The 14094-nt window shown below is 42.8% G+C and overlaps 1 long non-coding RNA gene across 1 annotated transcript in view; it reads right to left on the bottom strand.

Moving 5' to 3' along the window:
- Positions 1 to 14094, bottom strand: part of LOC105476779 (uncharacterized) — a 55506-nt gene that overhangs the window by 13714 nt on the left and 27698 nt on the right. Inside the window, exons 2-4 of the long non-coding RNA XR_984238.2 lie at positions 1849 to 1961; positions 1259 to 1357; positions 644 to 735 (exon numbers count right to left, since the gene is read on the bottom strand). This is a non-coding gene — a long non-coding RNA (uncharacterized lncRNA). The remainder of the gene's footprint in view (positions 1 to 643; positions 736 to 1258; positions 1358 to 1848; positions 1962 to 14094) is intronic.

Raw genomic sequence — 14094 nt, 5'->3', positions numbered from 1 at the left:
GATTCTGTAAAAAATAAAATTTTGTCATTGTTCTGCTTTGGGTCTTTTCCACACCTTTCCAGTGGAAAGCCTGTTTAACCTGCTTAAAAATATTTCAGCAATTGGAAGTTATGAGTAAGGGTTGTGTTGCTTTTCTGTTCGGCCTCCACTCCTACAAAACTGAACAATTCAATCTCTCTTTCCCCAGCTTACCTGTGGCATGTGGGGCCTGCTTGACTTGAATAAATGGCTGTTTATGGATGATAGCATCTGGTATGCCCCTGATTAGGTCACTGTGTTATGTTAAGTATTTCTACCTCCTGGTGGAGAAACCAAAGCTAACAGTTCTCAAGACCACCACTCCCAACACAGATAGCACAGCACCCGAGATGGGATCTACCCCTTAAAAAAGCCAGTTAGGCTTTCTGTCAACTTGCAGCACTCCTCCGGGACCATAGGATGAGAGCAAAAGATAACAGCTTCAACCTAATAATGACAATATTCATACTCTGATGAAGAACCTATCTATACAGGACTCTGAACACCTCCTCTGGTTTCATTGTCACCACCACCCTGGCAAAGTTGCTATTGCTGCTTTGATCCCCATTCTACAGATGCATGGCCTGAGGCTTGAAGAAATTAAGCAACTTGCCCAAGGCCTTACCTGAAGTAAGTAGAAGGCACGGAATTTGAGCTCAGGTCTTTCTGGCTCCCAAGTTTAGAATTGTTCCACCGTAGGTTCTGGGAAAAAGCAGCCTGGAGTAGTGAAAAGAGTCATAAATGCTGTGCAACCCAGTTATTCAACCTCACCTTGCCTCAGTTTCCTTGGCCATAATAGGTTAGAATTGCTCCCATTACCCTAAATAGGACTGCTGTGGGCCAGCTAAAATCTTAGCTATGACTTGAAAATTTACTGAGTACCTCGTGGACAGTTTGTTGACTGAAAGAATACCAATAAATGAATCAATAGGTAGGTAAACTAACATTTCTTCTTAGTGGAAGTTCCCAAAGGAACCCCTATAACTGTTACTCAGGAGAGTAACTCTAAAGACTCCCACTGCTAGCTCCTGAGTTCCTGAACAGCAATGGAAGATTTGGATCTTTAAGATCAGAGTTTCCTGCATGAAGCAAAGAGCTATGTTTTCCTGAACTGTAGGCCAATGAAACTCCAAAAAGACATGTTTTTCCAATGTTCTCTCAGTAGCTATCCTAGGATGTAGAGGAACATGTGAAAAAAAACCAAATGGATTTGTTTTTTAATAAGGTCTGAAAGGCATACCAAATATTTCGGTTCTCCAAGGTGTCTGCTTCCCTCCAGCTGTCCAGGGTTTTCAGCTGGGTCTCAGAAACGAAGTTCAGGACACCCAGACAAGTAATTCTAACCAGCAGTGCCAGGAAAATATTAATGTTTAAAAAAATAAAGCAGAGATTTGTTTATTTTTTAAACATATACATATCTTCCTATAACGTCCCTCACACCCAAGAGCCCTGGACAATTCTGCTTTCACCTGAGCAGGATTAACAAGTTCAGAGCCAAATATATTCGTGTCTCGCTAACCGAACCTTATAAGCGTCACCCCCAACCTCTTTTTTCCTCTTGACGCTGATTTTCAAGCGTTCACTCCCCTGTGGGATAAATTGGTTCTATTCCGAAGAGGTGGGGGCGTTCGGCTGGGATGACGCCGTTGTGGTGAGCAAAGCCTCCAGAACTATTGGGCCTGAAACTCTCTCCAACCCTGGCCTTTAAACAGCCAGTTCCCCAGATGTGGCAGCCAAGGCCTGCTGCCTCCTGCCTTGAGAAACAGCCCAGGGGTCGCCGAAGGAGACCCCAGAGAGCCATAGGGTTAACCAACCAACCATAAACATTACCTCCTCTGTTGATCTTCAAAAGTTTGGGGAAAGAAAACAAACCACATAAATCTTTATCAGGGCTCCTTACAACTGCCCTGGGAGGTGGCTCCAAGAAGAACTTGGTCGTGACTCTGTATGGAGGATAAAAAATGATTTCAATGAACAACTCCAGTGCCAGAAATAGATTGCTTTTATTTCTATTTTATTTTTTTCCTCTCCACCCACCCCCCGCCATTAAAAATGACTTCTTTTTGTTATTTGCCACCCAGAAACTCCATGGCGAGGATCCCTAGTCTTCTACTGGCTTCATGGTTTCCACTGTAGATAATTCCTGGACAATGCCAAAGAAAGAGGAAACGTCAGCTCAAGGGCTATAGTGTTTAGAAGCCAAGGGAGGAGGTGCCATGTCCATGTTAGAGGTTAACCAGATAACTAACACATCTTCTATGAATGGGATCATGGAGTAGAGTAGATTAGGTGTGGGGCGGCCACCCCCTCCTGAAAATCTTTCAGTAATACACCTTTCCATCCAGGACAAACTCTCCAAACCCTTCCTAAACTTCCACGCAGACATACAAGGTGGTGTGGCCTGCACCCAAGAGCACAGAATCTAAACCTGCCTTCTGACCCTGACTTTCTAGGGGAACTTGGGCAAGTCACTCACCTTCCGCAGGCCCCATGCACTCATCATAACAGTAGGTAACATTTATGAGCCATCTAGTAACTCCAGCTTAACATGTTAAATACCTTGTGTACATTTTAAACCATAACTGTCCGAGGTTTTACAAATCCCATTTTACAGATGAGGAAACTAAGACTTACAGAGGTGAAGTAATTCATCCGAAGTGACATGAAAACAGGGATAATAGCACTTACCTCATACAGTGGTGAGGAGTGAATGAGATAATGTCTGTAACGTGCTTAGCATGATTCCTGGCACCTTGTGAGCTCTCATTCAGAGAGTTCTCCCGCCTCTGGAAATCGTCCCTGAACCCTGACCCTCAGCCTGCCCCACCCTCCCAATCTCTCTAGTGGGTCTCTGCTCCCAGGCCCTCATCAGTCACCCCACCTCAGGAGCCCATCAGGGGCAGCGATGGGTCTCATTTCTGTAGTGTCAGCCAGTGTCTGCCACACAGTAGGGGCAGAGTAAGTGAGTGTTAAACAATGAATGAAATGTTGTAAGCAAATACCTAATTCATAGACAGCTAATGCAAAAAAAAAAAAAAAAAAAAAGCAAAAATAAATACTAATAATGAAATGACTTGTTCTAAGGATGGCTAAAGATCCAAAATTTCCTGGAGGAGCCTGTATGCTAGTGGAAAAATGTACAAAAGGGAACGAGGAACGAAGTCATGCTCTTTTTTTAAATACCAGCTTTCACTGCAGTTTAAGGGCTACATAGACTTCCCCAGAATGCCCATGAATCATCGGAAGAGAACCCAAGAGTCCTGGGTCCCAGCCATTCTGACTAACTTCAGCAAACATCCTCCAAGCCCATGGAAGGCAGACTGGTATGGAAACCACACCCATATCCACCTGTGTGCGCGCACACACACACACACACCTGCACACGCACATACCTGCACACATACACATGCACTTAACCAACACCAACAAATCAATCTCTCAGCATTGACTGAGCACTTAGCTGGTGCCGTGCCCCTTACAAAATTCAGAAATAAGATATAAAAGATTCTAAAGACCCCAGGACACTGACTGTACGGAATGAACAGTCTAGCTGTAGAATTGGGGCTGGGAAAATGAACAAGTTTATTGCCACACTAATAATACTAGCTGTCATCTTCTGGATATGTGCCAGGGATACACAGAATCCCCAAGGAGAATGCGTCATTTGAAAAAGTATGTTCATTCATTCAACAAGTGTTTATTGTGCTTCTACCCTGTGCCAGGTGTTGTTCTAAGTGAAGAGGATAAAACAGTCAACAAGCTGGACAAAGGCCCTGCCTTCGTGGAGGTTACCTTCTAGTCCTAGAAATTTTAAAACCCAATGTCACAAATTTGTTTGGAAATGGCAGTGAAATGTAAAACAAACTACAGAAAACTAAGTTTCACACAAAGCTTCTCAGTTACTGGGGATGCACAGATGATGGCGATTCTTTAGAAGGAAAGAGAACAGGTGCCTTTGGCAGAATCTCTGGGAGGTAGGATTGGGGAGGCTTGTGTGTTTCTCAAAAGGCAGAAGAAATTAAAAGAGGCCTCCTAAAAGTTAGGGCACTTACCTGATGTCCCCCAACTTGTAGCCTAGGGATATTTCCTCCAGTAAAATTCCCTCTCCCTCCATATCCTGAACCACATTGGCAAGATATGGTGGGAGAAAGCCCATTGGCCTGGAAGCCAGACAGAGTGCATGTAAGCCCAAATAATTCACAAACTCCTATAAAATTGTAGGGTAACACCACTCACCTCCCCATTATGTAAACAAGAAGCCGGAGTATACAGCTGCTACTTAGCGATTCTTCTTCTCCCCTTCCCCTTCCCCTTCCCCTTCCTCCTCCTCCTCCTCCTCCTCCTCCTTCTTCTTCTTCTTCTTGTTCTCCTTGCCCGTGGCTTCAGACTCACCCCACATATCATCTCATTTAATCCTCTCGGCACCCTCAACTTACGGCTTTAGACAGATAAGGGCAGCACTGTTTACTGCATTACGCACTGCCCACATATCATCTCATTTAATCCTCTCAGCACCCTCAAAGGGATGTATGGCTTGTGGTTTGCTCAAGGTCCCATAACTGGAAAATGGCTGAGTTGAGGACACCCAGACAAGTAATTCTAACTAGCAGTGCCAGGAAAATATTAATGTTTAAAAAAATAAACCGGAGATTTGTTTATTTTTTAAATATACACATACCTTCCTGTAACGTCCCTCACACCCAAGAGCCCTGGACAAGGGCTTCATGCACTTAACCACCGGGCTATACTGGCTCCCCAGGATCCTGAAAGCATTGCCTTCCTCAAGGCACTGTCCTAGCTCAAGAACCTCTCTGCCAGCCCAGGTGACCACCAGCTGCACCAAGTTCACGTGCTCACTGTAGTTGACCAGATCTCCCTGTTAGTTCCTGCCATGCCATTCTCTTTTCTATATCTATCCTTTTCCCATGTGCCTTCCCCACCATGAGCACCTTTTTTTCAGTCATCTATCTACCTAAATGTTAAAGGTCCATCTCTTCCCCATACCTTTCTGCAGCTTCTCTGTCCCTCATGGATCTAAATCTTCTCTGAAATGTCTAATTCACACCTGGAGTCAGCATTGCCTTGTTTAGCACCTACCTGTTCTCAACTCAACAAGCATTTCTTTACTGAGCCCCTGCTCTATGCCAGGTGCAGTACTCAGACCTGTAGAGAACACTAAAATGGAAAGATCCTCAAGGATTCTGCAATCTCTAAGGGGACGACAAGACATGCATGCAAATGACTTTACTTCACCCAAGACAACACAGTGTCAGGTCTATGAGAAAGATCCATGCAGTTTTAGAGATGTTTGCTTAGTGTCCTTGGCTAGGTGTGTGCAGGTGTGCACATATAGTGTGTGCAAACTCACTTGCATCTCCCACCAAATGAGGCAGTATAACAAGTGGGTGAAGAGAATGGGTTCTAGAACCAGAATGCTGGGGCTCAAATCATCAACTGTGTGACTTTGGGTAAATTACTGAATTTTGCCTCAGTTTCCTCATTTGTGAAAATGAAGATAAAAACAGCACATCTCTCACAAGTTGGTTGTGAAGAGTAAATGAGTTTACACATGTGAAGTCACCATCTAGTTCAATGCCTGGTACATGAAAAGTACTCAATAAATGTCTGCTTTTACCAATATTAACATTATTATTATCCAGGCAAAAGGAAGTTCCTCTGCTCCACCATTTTTGTTTGTTTGATATTTCATGCAAAGTCATAACAACATGCCATTTTTAGACTGTATCATTGGACCTTTTCTGCAGTCCTAACAGAATTCTCTCGCTGCTAGCTGAAGGGGGCAGGGGGATTTCACTGATTTTATTATATGGTAGTTGTTGTTTTCCTGCCTTCCAACATTTTAACAGATTGCTCTTGTTTTCCCTGTCTTTGGAGGGAAAATGGGGAACACAGTTTTCCAAATGAAATCAATGCATAAAGCAAAGAGTTCGGCTCCTCCTTCCTGCGGACATAGGCCTGCCAGCTGCTATGCGTCCCTCCTTCATGCAGGCAGCCCCTCCAGTTTATGCTTCCCAGTGGGACAGTAATTTTCAGTACAGGCCAAAAGGCTTTGTTTAAATGTGACGCTTACGTGGTAATAGAGCGTATTGCAGGGGTCGTTTTTTCTGAGGGTCAATGTTGAATTTACTCTCAAAATAAACAACTCTATCTTTTTCTATCATCTCAAAGTTGTGGGTGGGACTGAAAAAGGTGGAAGAGACTAGAGCATGAAGAAGATGGAAGGAAAAGAAAAAGACAGGGAAGGGTCCAAGGAAGTTTAGAGAAGAAGGAGAAGGATAGAAACCAGTGTCCTCCACAGATGAAGCAAATCTTCCTCCTATCTTCCTGAATGATTTCATAAATAACGACAGCAGATATTTACTGCAAGTCTGCTGTGTGCCCAACAGTATGCTAAATGTGTTACTGACATGGTCTCATTTAATTAATTAGGGTTTTTTTAAGAGATAAAATCTCGCTATGTTGCCCAGGCTACACTTGAACTCCTGGGCTCAAACCATTCTCCCACCTCAGCCTCCCAAGTAGCCAGGACTACAGGCTCACACCACCACACCCAGCTTTATTTATTTTCATCTGAATCCCCCTGCAGTGTATGTGATTAAGACCATTTTGCAGATGAGGACACTGAGGATCAGAGAGGTGATATAACCTGCCCTAAATTGCATAGCTGGCAAGTTTGTCTAGATGAGATGAGAATCCAAGTCTCTCTGGCTCTGCTGAATGTGTGCTGTCTACTGTTCCACGGGGCAGCATTTGAGGACTGTTCAGTAATGGAGCTGATGAGGGGGAAATCATGGGATCATGTGTTCTAAACTAAGAATGGATATAGAGCTGGACACATGTTGTAACAAAGCCATGTAACATTTGATATTGAGTCTGCCTAGAATATGTAAAATAAATGGTTGCCCTACAGGAGGGTAAGGCTGAGGTGGAAAGCAACAGGACAAGCTAAGGGATGAATGGAACTTGGGAATGCATTTCCAAGTGGAGAATAAGAGGAGAGATTGGGTGCTGGGGAGAGACAGGAGCTAATGGTTACCCTCTAACAGTGAGTCTAGAACTCAAGAAATGCTACACCGAGAGGACAAAGGAAGCCTTGAATCTTGCTGTATGTCAGGCAAAGGAAAAAGTATGTCACAGAAGCCTTGTAGTTGTAGATTGTCACAGTCATCACCCAGGTGTCTCCAAGCAATACTGTGGGACTCTTAGCACAGAGGAGTCTGTGGATTTTCCAGCACTCATTGAAGAAATTGTTTCAAGGGCTTATGTTTTCTTTCCAGAAACCTAGCTTAAAACCAGTTCTCTGCCAGACGTGCTCTCCAGGAATTCTTGACTGTGAATATCCTTCTTACCCAGTTAATTTATGGTATAAGCACCCCCATCTTGAAACAGATTGAATTAGGCAAAATTAGAAGTCTGGATCATCTCTTGAGCCTATCTCCAGAGACAAGAAGAATGATGAAGACATGGAGATTCCAGATACAATTGGACAATATGAACACAATTCTTCCTCAACTGGAATTTTGGAAGGACTTAAAAACTAGTCCTAGGTCAGGTGCAGTGGCTCATGCCTGTAATCCCAGCATTTTAGGAGGCTGAAATGGGAGTATTCCTTGAGCCCAGGAGTTCAAGACCAGCCTGGCCAACGTAGTGAGATTCATTCCTATAAAAAATTTAAAAAGCTTAGCCAGGTGCGTGATGCATAATTGTAGTTCCAACTACTCAAGAGGCTGAAGTGGGAGGATAACTTGATCCCAGGAGGTCAAGGCTGCAATCAGCTGTGATCATTGCACTCCAGCCTGGGCGACAGGGTGAGACCCTGTCAAAACAAATGAAAAAAAAAAACAGTCCTTTGTCACTTCAAGCAATTGATGTGCTTGGGGCTTGTTGATGTATTATTCATGTTCTTTCTCATCCCATGGAAGTAATGAAATAAGAAATAAATATCAATTCACAAGAATAATGGCTGATGATTTGGTATATGGGATGCACAGACCAAAGACTCAAAAGTCAACTCTTATTAAAGCACCATAATCCATATTAATATGACAGACCAGAATAACTCTGAGCAAGCCATTATGGTCCATTATGAAAATAACATTCATTTGCAAAATGAGGAACATACCAAAATGAAAGTTGTTCCAGTTCTTTCAGCTAAATTACACATTAAGCATGCAGACTTCCTCTTCCAACATTTTGAAACGGTTTAATGTGCACTCAGGCTGACCAAGCCATGGATTTTCTAAGACTGCCACAAAGGTGAAGCCTAGAAAAATGAGGGTTGATTGCCAGAGAGACTTTCAGCCCTGCTGGGGTGTTGATCAGGTGGGCATGACTGTGCTTTGGAACTTCGCCTTGGGGGATAAGACTGACACCAAGAGGCAGCTGTGAATCCCAGCTGGCTTCATGCAAGAGCTTATTGGCTGTTCACCTCCAGTAGTTGGTTGTTAGAACTTGGGGAGAAGTATAGAGGACATTTGTTGTTTTTGCCTTTCGAGCATTCATTCGTACCGTCTTCTGGTAACAGTCCCCTGAATTTCCTTTGGAAACCATCTCTTCACTATTCTCAGTCCATGCAGTAATAGCTAAGAATGATAACTAATATACATTAAGCTCTAACCACATGCCAGGCACTGATCTGAGCAGTTTGCATAATTAACTCATTTAATCCTCATACCAACTCTTTGATACAGGTACTATTATTATTCCCATTTGAGAGATGGCTCAGATAACTTACAGATAAATATGTGATTTGCTCTTAAATGGCAGAACCGAGATTTACAAATCCAGGCAGACGGCATGCAGTGCCCATGACCCTAACTGTGAGTAGTTGCAGTAGGGCTGAATTCCAACACAGCTTCAGGCTTATGAACTAGGTCTGGCCAATTCAGGCATCATATATATTACCCAAAGTAGGCCAATCTTGTCCAATCAATGCAAACCCAAGGTTTTATGCTGGAACAGCCAAAAGTAGTTTCTTGTTTGTTTGTGTCTTCTGAGCCTGGACCTGAGACAGGAAATCTTTAATGTCTGGGAACCACCGCTGAGACAGAACCTAAGAATAACACCAATGCAGACAAGATCAAAGCTGAAAAGATATTGATAACAATACCCAAGCACCTGAAATTATTATACTTCCAGGACTTTTCTGATATATGAGCCAATCAATTCTCTTTTTACTTAAGCTAGTTTGACTTGAGTTTTCTGGTATTTGCAACATAACTAATACAGAATTCAACGTGTTAGTCTAAGGATAATACTTTCTATTTATGTAGTACTCTACAATTGACAAAGCTTTTCATTTAATTACTTCAATATCATATTTATTTATTCATCAATTTATCCAACAAATAAATATTTACAGTTTATCTAATTACAGTCACTGACGTAAGTCCAGGCGATCCCCTCCCCCTTCCTCTCTTAGTTATAGTTGGTTCCCATAATTTTGTGCCCATCATTCTTGCAGCACTTACCTCTAATTACTCTACATAGATATCTATAACTCAGTAAAGCATAGGCTTCTCTGGCTGGGTTGGCACAGTGGCTCACGCCTACAATCCTAGCACTTTGGGAGGCCGAGGTCAGCGGATCACTTGAGGTCAGGAGTTCCAGACCAACCTGGCCAACATGGTGAAACCCCATCTCTGCTAAAACTACAAAAATTTGCCAGGTTTGGTGGCTCTTGCCTATAATGCCAGTTACTCAGGAGGCTGAGTAACGAGAATTGCTTGAACCAGGAGGTAGAGGTTGCAGTGAGACAATATCACACCTCTGCACTCCAGCCTGGGCAACAGAGCAAGACTCCATCTAAAAAAAAAAAAAAGGCATCTCTGAATTAGAGGTTTATTTATCTTGGAATCTCTGATATCCACCTTGGCCCCTGACACTCATTCATATTCATTCCTTTAAGAATACTTACATGCTGGGCACTATGTAACTAGTCAACATCACCAGTTATACACAACAAAAAGCAATTCTGGCTAACTTAAACATAAATGAAATTCTGAAGGGATACCAGCAAGGTTGGAGGACCAACTTGTAAAATGGATAGGTAGGAACTAAAGGAATTTGGGCACCCATAGCACAGCCAAGGTTATACCTCAGAGGTGTCAGTTAGGGCATCGAGGCTGACACTACTGGACACCAGATGCTGCTACCAGGGCCACCGGAATGAATCCTAAGCCCTCCCTGCTTCTCCGCATCACTGGTTCCAGATTCTAAGACCCAGGTAGGAGCATCTGACTGGCTGAGCTCTGGGCACATGCTGTGCCCTGTCTGTCAGATATTCTCTAACACATAAAGACTTTCCAACTTTCTTATTGGAAGGCAAATTCCTGCCTCTCCTGAAACTTACACAAAAAAAAGACTCCCCAAACATTTCTTAAGTGGCCATGAAGTGACAATTGTCAATGATGAGCCAAAACAAAGCCCCAAAATAAAAGCAAACTAAATGGTCGGCATTGTCTTTGCCCTCATACAGCTTATAGATTAGCAAGAAGAGAATCCTTAGAGAATCATTAATTAAATACTTAGACATGAAACACACAGTCACAGCTGTGATGAGTACAACAAAGGAGTGGAGTGATGTACCCTAAGGAATATAATGCTGCAAATGTGTTTCAGGTATCCGTTGTTGTGTAATAATCCCAAAACTAGTGGTTTAAGATAAACATGTGTTTTTGTGTCTTATGGTTCTACAGACTGACTGGGCTCAGCTGGGTGGTTCTGACTTGGCCTCTGTCATGCAGTTGCAGTCAGATAGCAGTTGGAGGTGGAGGCACATGAAAATTCAGCATCATGGTCAGTTGATACTGGCTATCGGCTGGAACTCAAGCTGAGCCTTTTGACCACAGTACCTACCCATGGCCTCTCCATGCAACGTGGGCTTCTCACAGCACGCTGGCTGGATTCTGAGAAGGGGGGGCGTCCCAAGAGCAAGCATTCTAAGAGATCCAAGTGGAAGATGCAAGGCTTCTCAAGACTGTCTCAGAAACCGCACAGTGTTACATCTGCCACATTCTATTGGCAAAAAAAAAGTCAATAGATTCAAGGAAGGGGAACCACAAAAGTGCCTGAATGCTGGAAGGTATGGTTAATAGGGGATCATCTTTGGAAATTAACTCCCACAAAAATTTTGAAATACAGGAAATTGATCTAGTTTGGGGGGTCAAGGAAAGTTTCCAAGAAAGTGCCATTGCTCTGAGATATAACAGTTGAGTTGAAGTTCATGAGATAAAAACAAGAAGTATGTTCCAGGCAGAGGGAACAGTATGTGCAAAGTCCGTGTGGCAGTGAGCAGCAGGACACATTCAACAATATAAAGAAAGAGAGTAGAGCTGATGAACAGAGACTAAGGCAGGATGTGAGACAAGATAAAACAGGAGAGGGTGGGCACAGTGGCTCACGCCTGTAATCCCAGCACTTTGGGGGGCCAAAGTGGGCAGATCATCTGAGGTCAGGAGTTCAAGACCAGCCTGGCCAACAGGGTGAAACCCCATCTCTACTAAAACTATAAAAATCAGCTGGGTGTGGTGGTGGATGCCTGTGATCCCAGCTAATCAGGAGGCTGAGGCAGGAGACTCACTTGAACCCGGGAAGCAGAGGTTGTAGGGAGCCGAGATCACACCACTACACTCCACCCTGAACGACAAAGTGAGACTCTGTCTAAAAAAATAAAAAATAAAAATAAAACGGGAGAATTTGAGTAGAAATTCATTCTGGAAACTCTTCTATAGGCTATGCTAAATATTTTTTTCTTTACCTGAAGAGCAATGAGAAAATTTTTAAGCGGCCCTCAGAAAATACTCATAGATTAAATGAATGAGTGAATGGTTTCAGTCATTCTATAGATATCTACTGAACATTGACTATAGGTCAGGAAAAATAAGTGCTATGAATAAAATCAACTTGATAGAAGTGGCTGGAGGCAGAGGATGATACAAAAGCATGAGGCATGGCAAAATCTGAGGACTGAGTATTCCCAGGAGAACACAGCAAATGCAAAGGCCCTGTGGTAGAAGTCAGCGTGGTGTGCTCCAACAGCAGAACAGAAGACCATTGTCGCTGGAGTACTACTGTCCTTGTAGGGAAGAATTCAAAGCCAGCTTTCTATAAATGGCAGGGGCACCAGCAATGCTTTCATATCAGGACAACACACCACCAGGACTGCGGCTTCGGTGACTCTGGAATGTCTCTTCCTGCTAGAATGTTTGGAATGCTCTTTCTCTCTGGCCTGGCCCTGCCTGTCCTCGGCTATGAGACTCATCTTTCATCATGTACTTCCAAAGCTCAACAACCCCCAAGGAAGCAATTTGGCAGAACGTTCAAAGAACCTTAAAGATGTTCATGCCCTTTGATTCAGTGATTCCCCATCTAGGGATCTAGCCAAAGGAAATAATCATAAATATGGAAGAAGATTATCCCAGCATGATTTATTATAATGAAAAAGTGCTAGTAAATCAAATATTCAACCATAGGGGAAAGATTAAGTAAATTAATGTGCATCTCCTAGATGTGGACATTAAAAACTATGCGGCTAAAAGACTAAAATAACATCAGGAAAGGCTTGTGTTATAATGGTAAGATTAAAAAGAGGATATAAAACAGTATATATATATATATATATATACACACACACTATATATATATATATATATAAATGATTTCTTTAACTATTTAAAAATAATATACAGGAAACAATGCTGACAGTAATCATTTATTTAAGGCGAAATTACAGGTTATTTATTTTTCCTTCTTTTCCATAATCCTTCTACTTCCCAGGATAAGGATTATTACTTTTAGGATAAAAAAATACATTTTATTCTTTTTAAAGAAAAAGAAAAAAGAAACAGCAATGACTTCCCACTGCCTTTAGGATCATAGCTGAACATCTAAGCAGGCAGTCAAGGACTTCACAGTCTGGCAAAAAATTATATTTTCTACTTTAAAAAATATTATATTGTGTCTTGTCTCCCAAGATTTTTTTTACCAGAATTTGATGTTTCAGCTAACACAAGTTTCATCTGCTTCCCCCAGATGACAATTTTTTTGACAGTAGACATTTTAAGCATGCTATCTTCTTCCTACCCTGGGTTCCAGGAAGGGAGGGAGGGAGGGAGGAAGGCCCATCAACCTCCACCTGCTCTCATCTAAATCCTACCCATGTCAACCAGTGCAGTGGTTCATGTCTCTACTCCCAGAACTCTGGGAGGCCGAGGCAGGAGGATCGCTTGAGCCCAGGAGTTCAAGACCAGCATGGGCAACATAGCAAGACTCTCTCTCTACAAAAAAAAAAAATTTTAATTAGCCAGACATGGTGGTGCAATCCTGTGGTTCCAGCTACTCAGGTGGGAGGACCACCTGAGCCCAGGAGGTAGAAGCTGCAGTGAGCCATGACCATTCCACTGCATTCTAGCTGGGTGACAGAGCAAGATCCTGTCTCAAAAAAAATAAGAAATAATAACAATAAATAAATCCTACCCATCTCTCCACCTCAAGTCACTCATTCCTCAGAATGCCTTTCCTGGCCATGGTGGCCCTCCCTGATCTCCCTTTTCTAACCATCGATATTCATTATCATCACATCTGGCTATACACTCACATTTGGGGCTAAACATGCCTGGCCTTACATTGCTCCTCAGACTGAAGGTCTTATCTTATGCCCCATATGACTAATCATTCCTGATATGATTTTCTTGCCTTCCAGGACCATCCCATCTTGACCCCTCACACAGTCCATTTTGTTTATCTTATGATGGTAAATGAGTGTTTTATTAGTGAATAAAAGAGTGACTGTATTTAAACAAGTCTCCAAGACAAAACAGCATCTTTGGGAAATTTCAGTCTACATCTAGCTGAAGCCCAGCTCCTGATGGGGATGTCTTTTCCGTGCAGACAAATTTCCCTCCCTTCATTCCACCCTCTCACACCCTTTCATCCCCACCCTTCCACCACCACTTACCATCTCCAGCTCATAAGGATTTCAAACCAGGGCTGGCAATGTCAGAGGGAGATTGACACATAAACTCCACACATAGTCAGCCTACTCAAGAAAGGACC

The sequence above is a fragment of the Macaca nemestrina genome, chromosome 17, assembly GCF_043159975.1.
Source record: "Macaca nemestrina isolate mMacNem1 chromosome 17, mMacNem.hap1, whole genome shotgun sequence".
Taxonomy (NCBI): domain Eukaryota; kingdom Metazoa; phylum Chordata; class Mammalia; order Primates; family Cercopithecidae; genus Macaca; species Macaca nemestrina.
The sequence above is the reverse complement of the archived record's forward strand: the minus strand, read 5'-3'. Positions and strand labels throughout refer to the sequence as shown.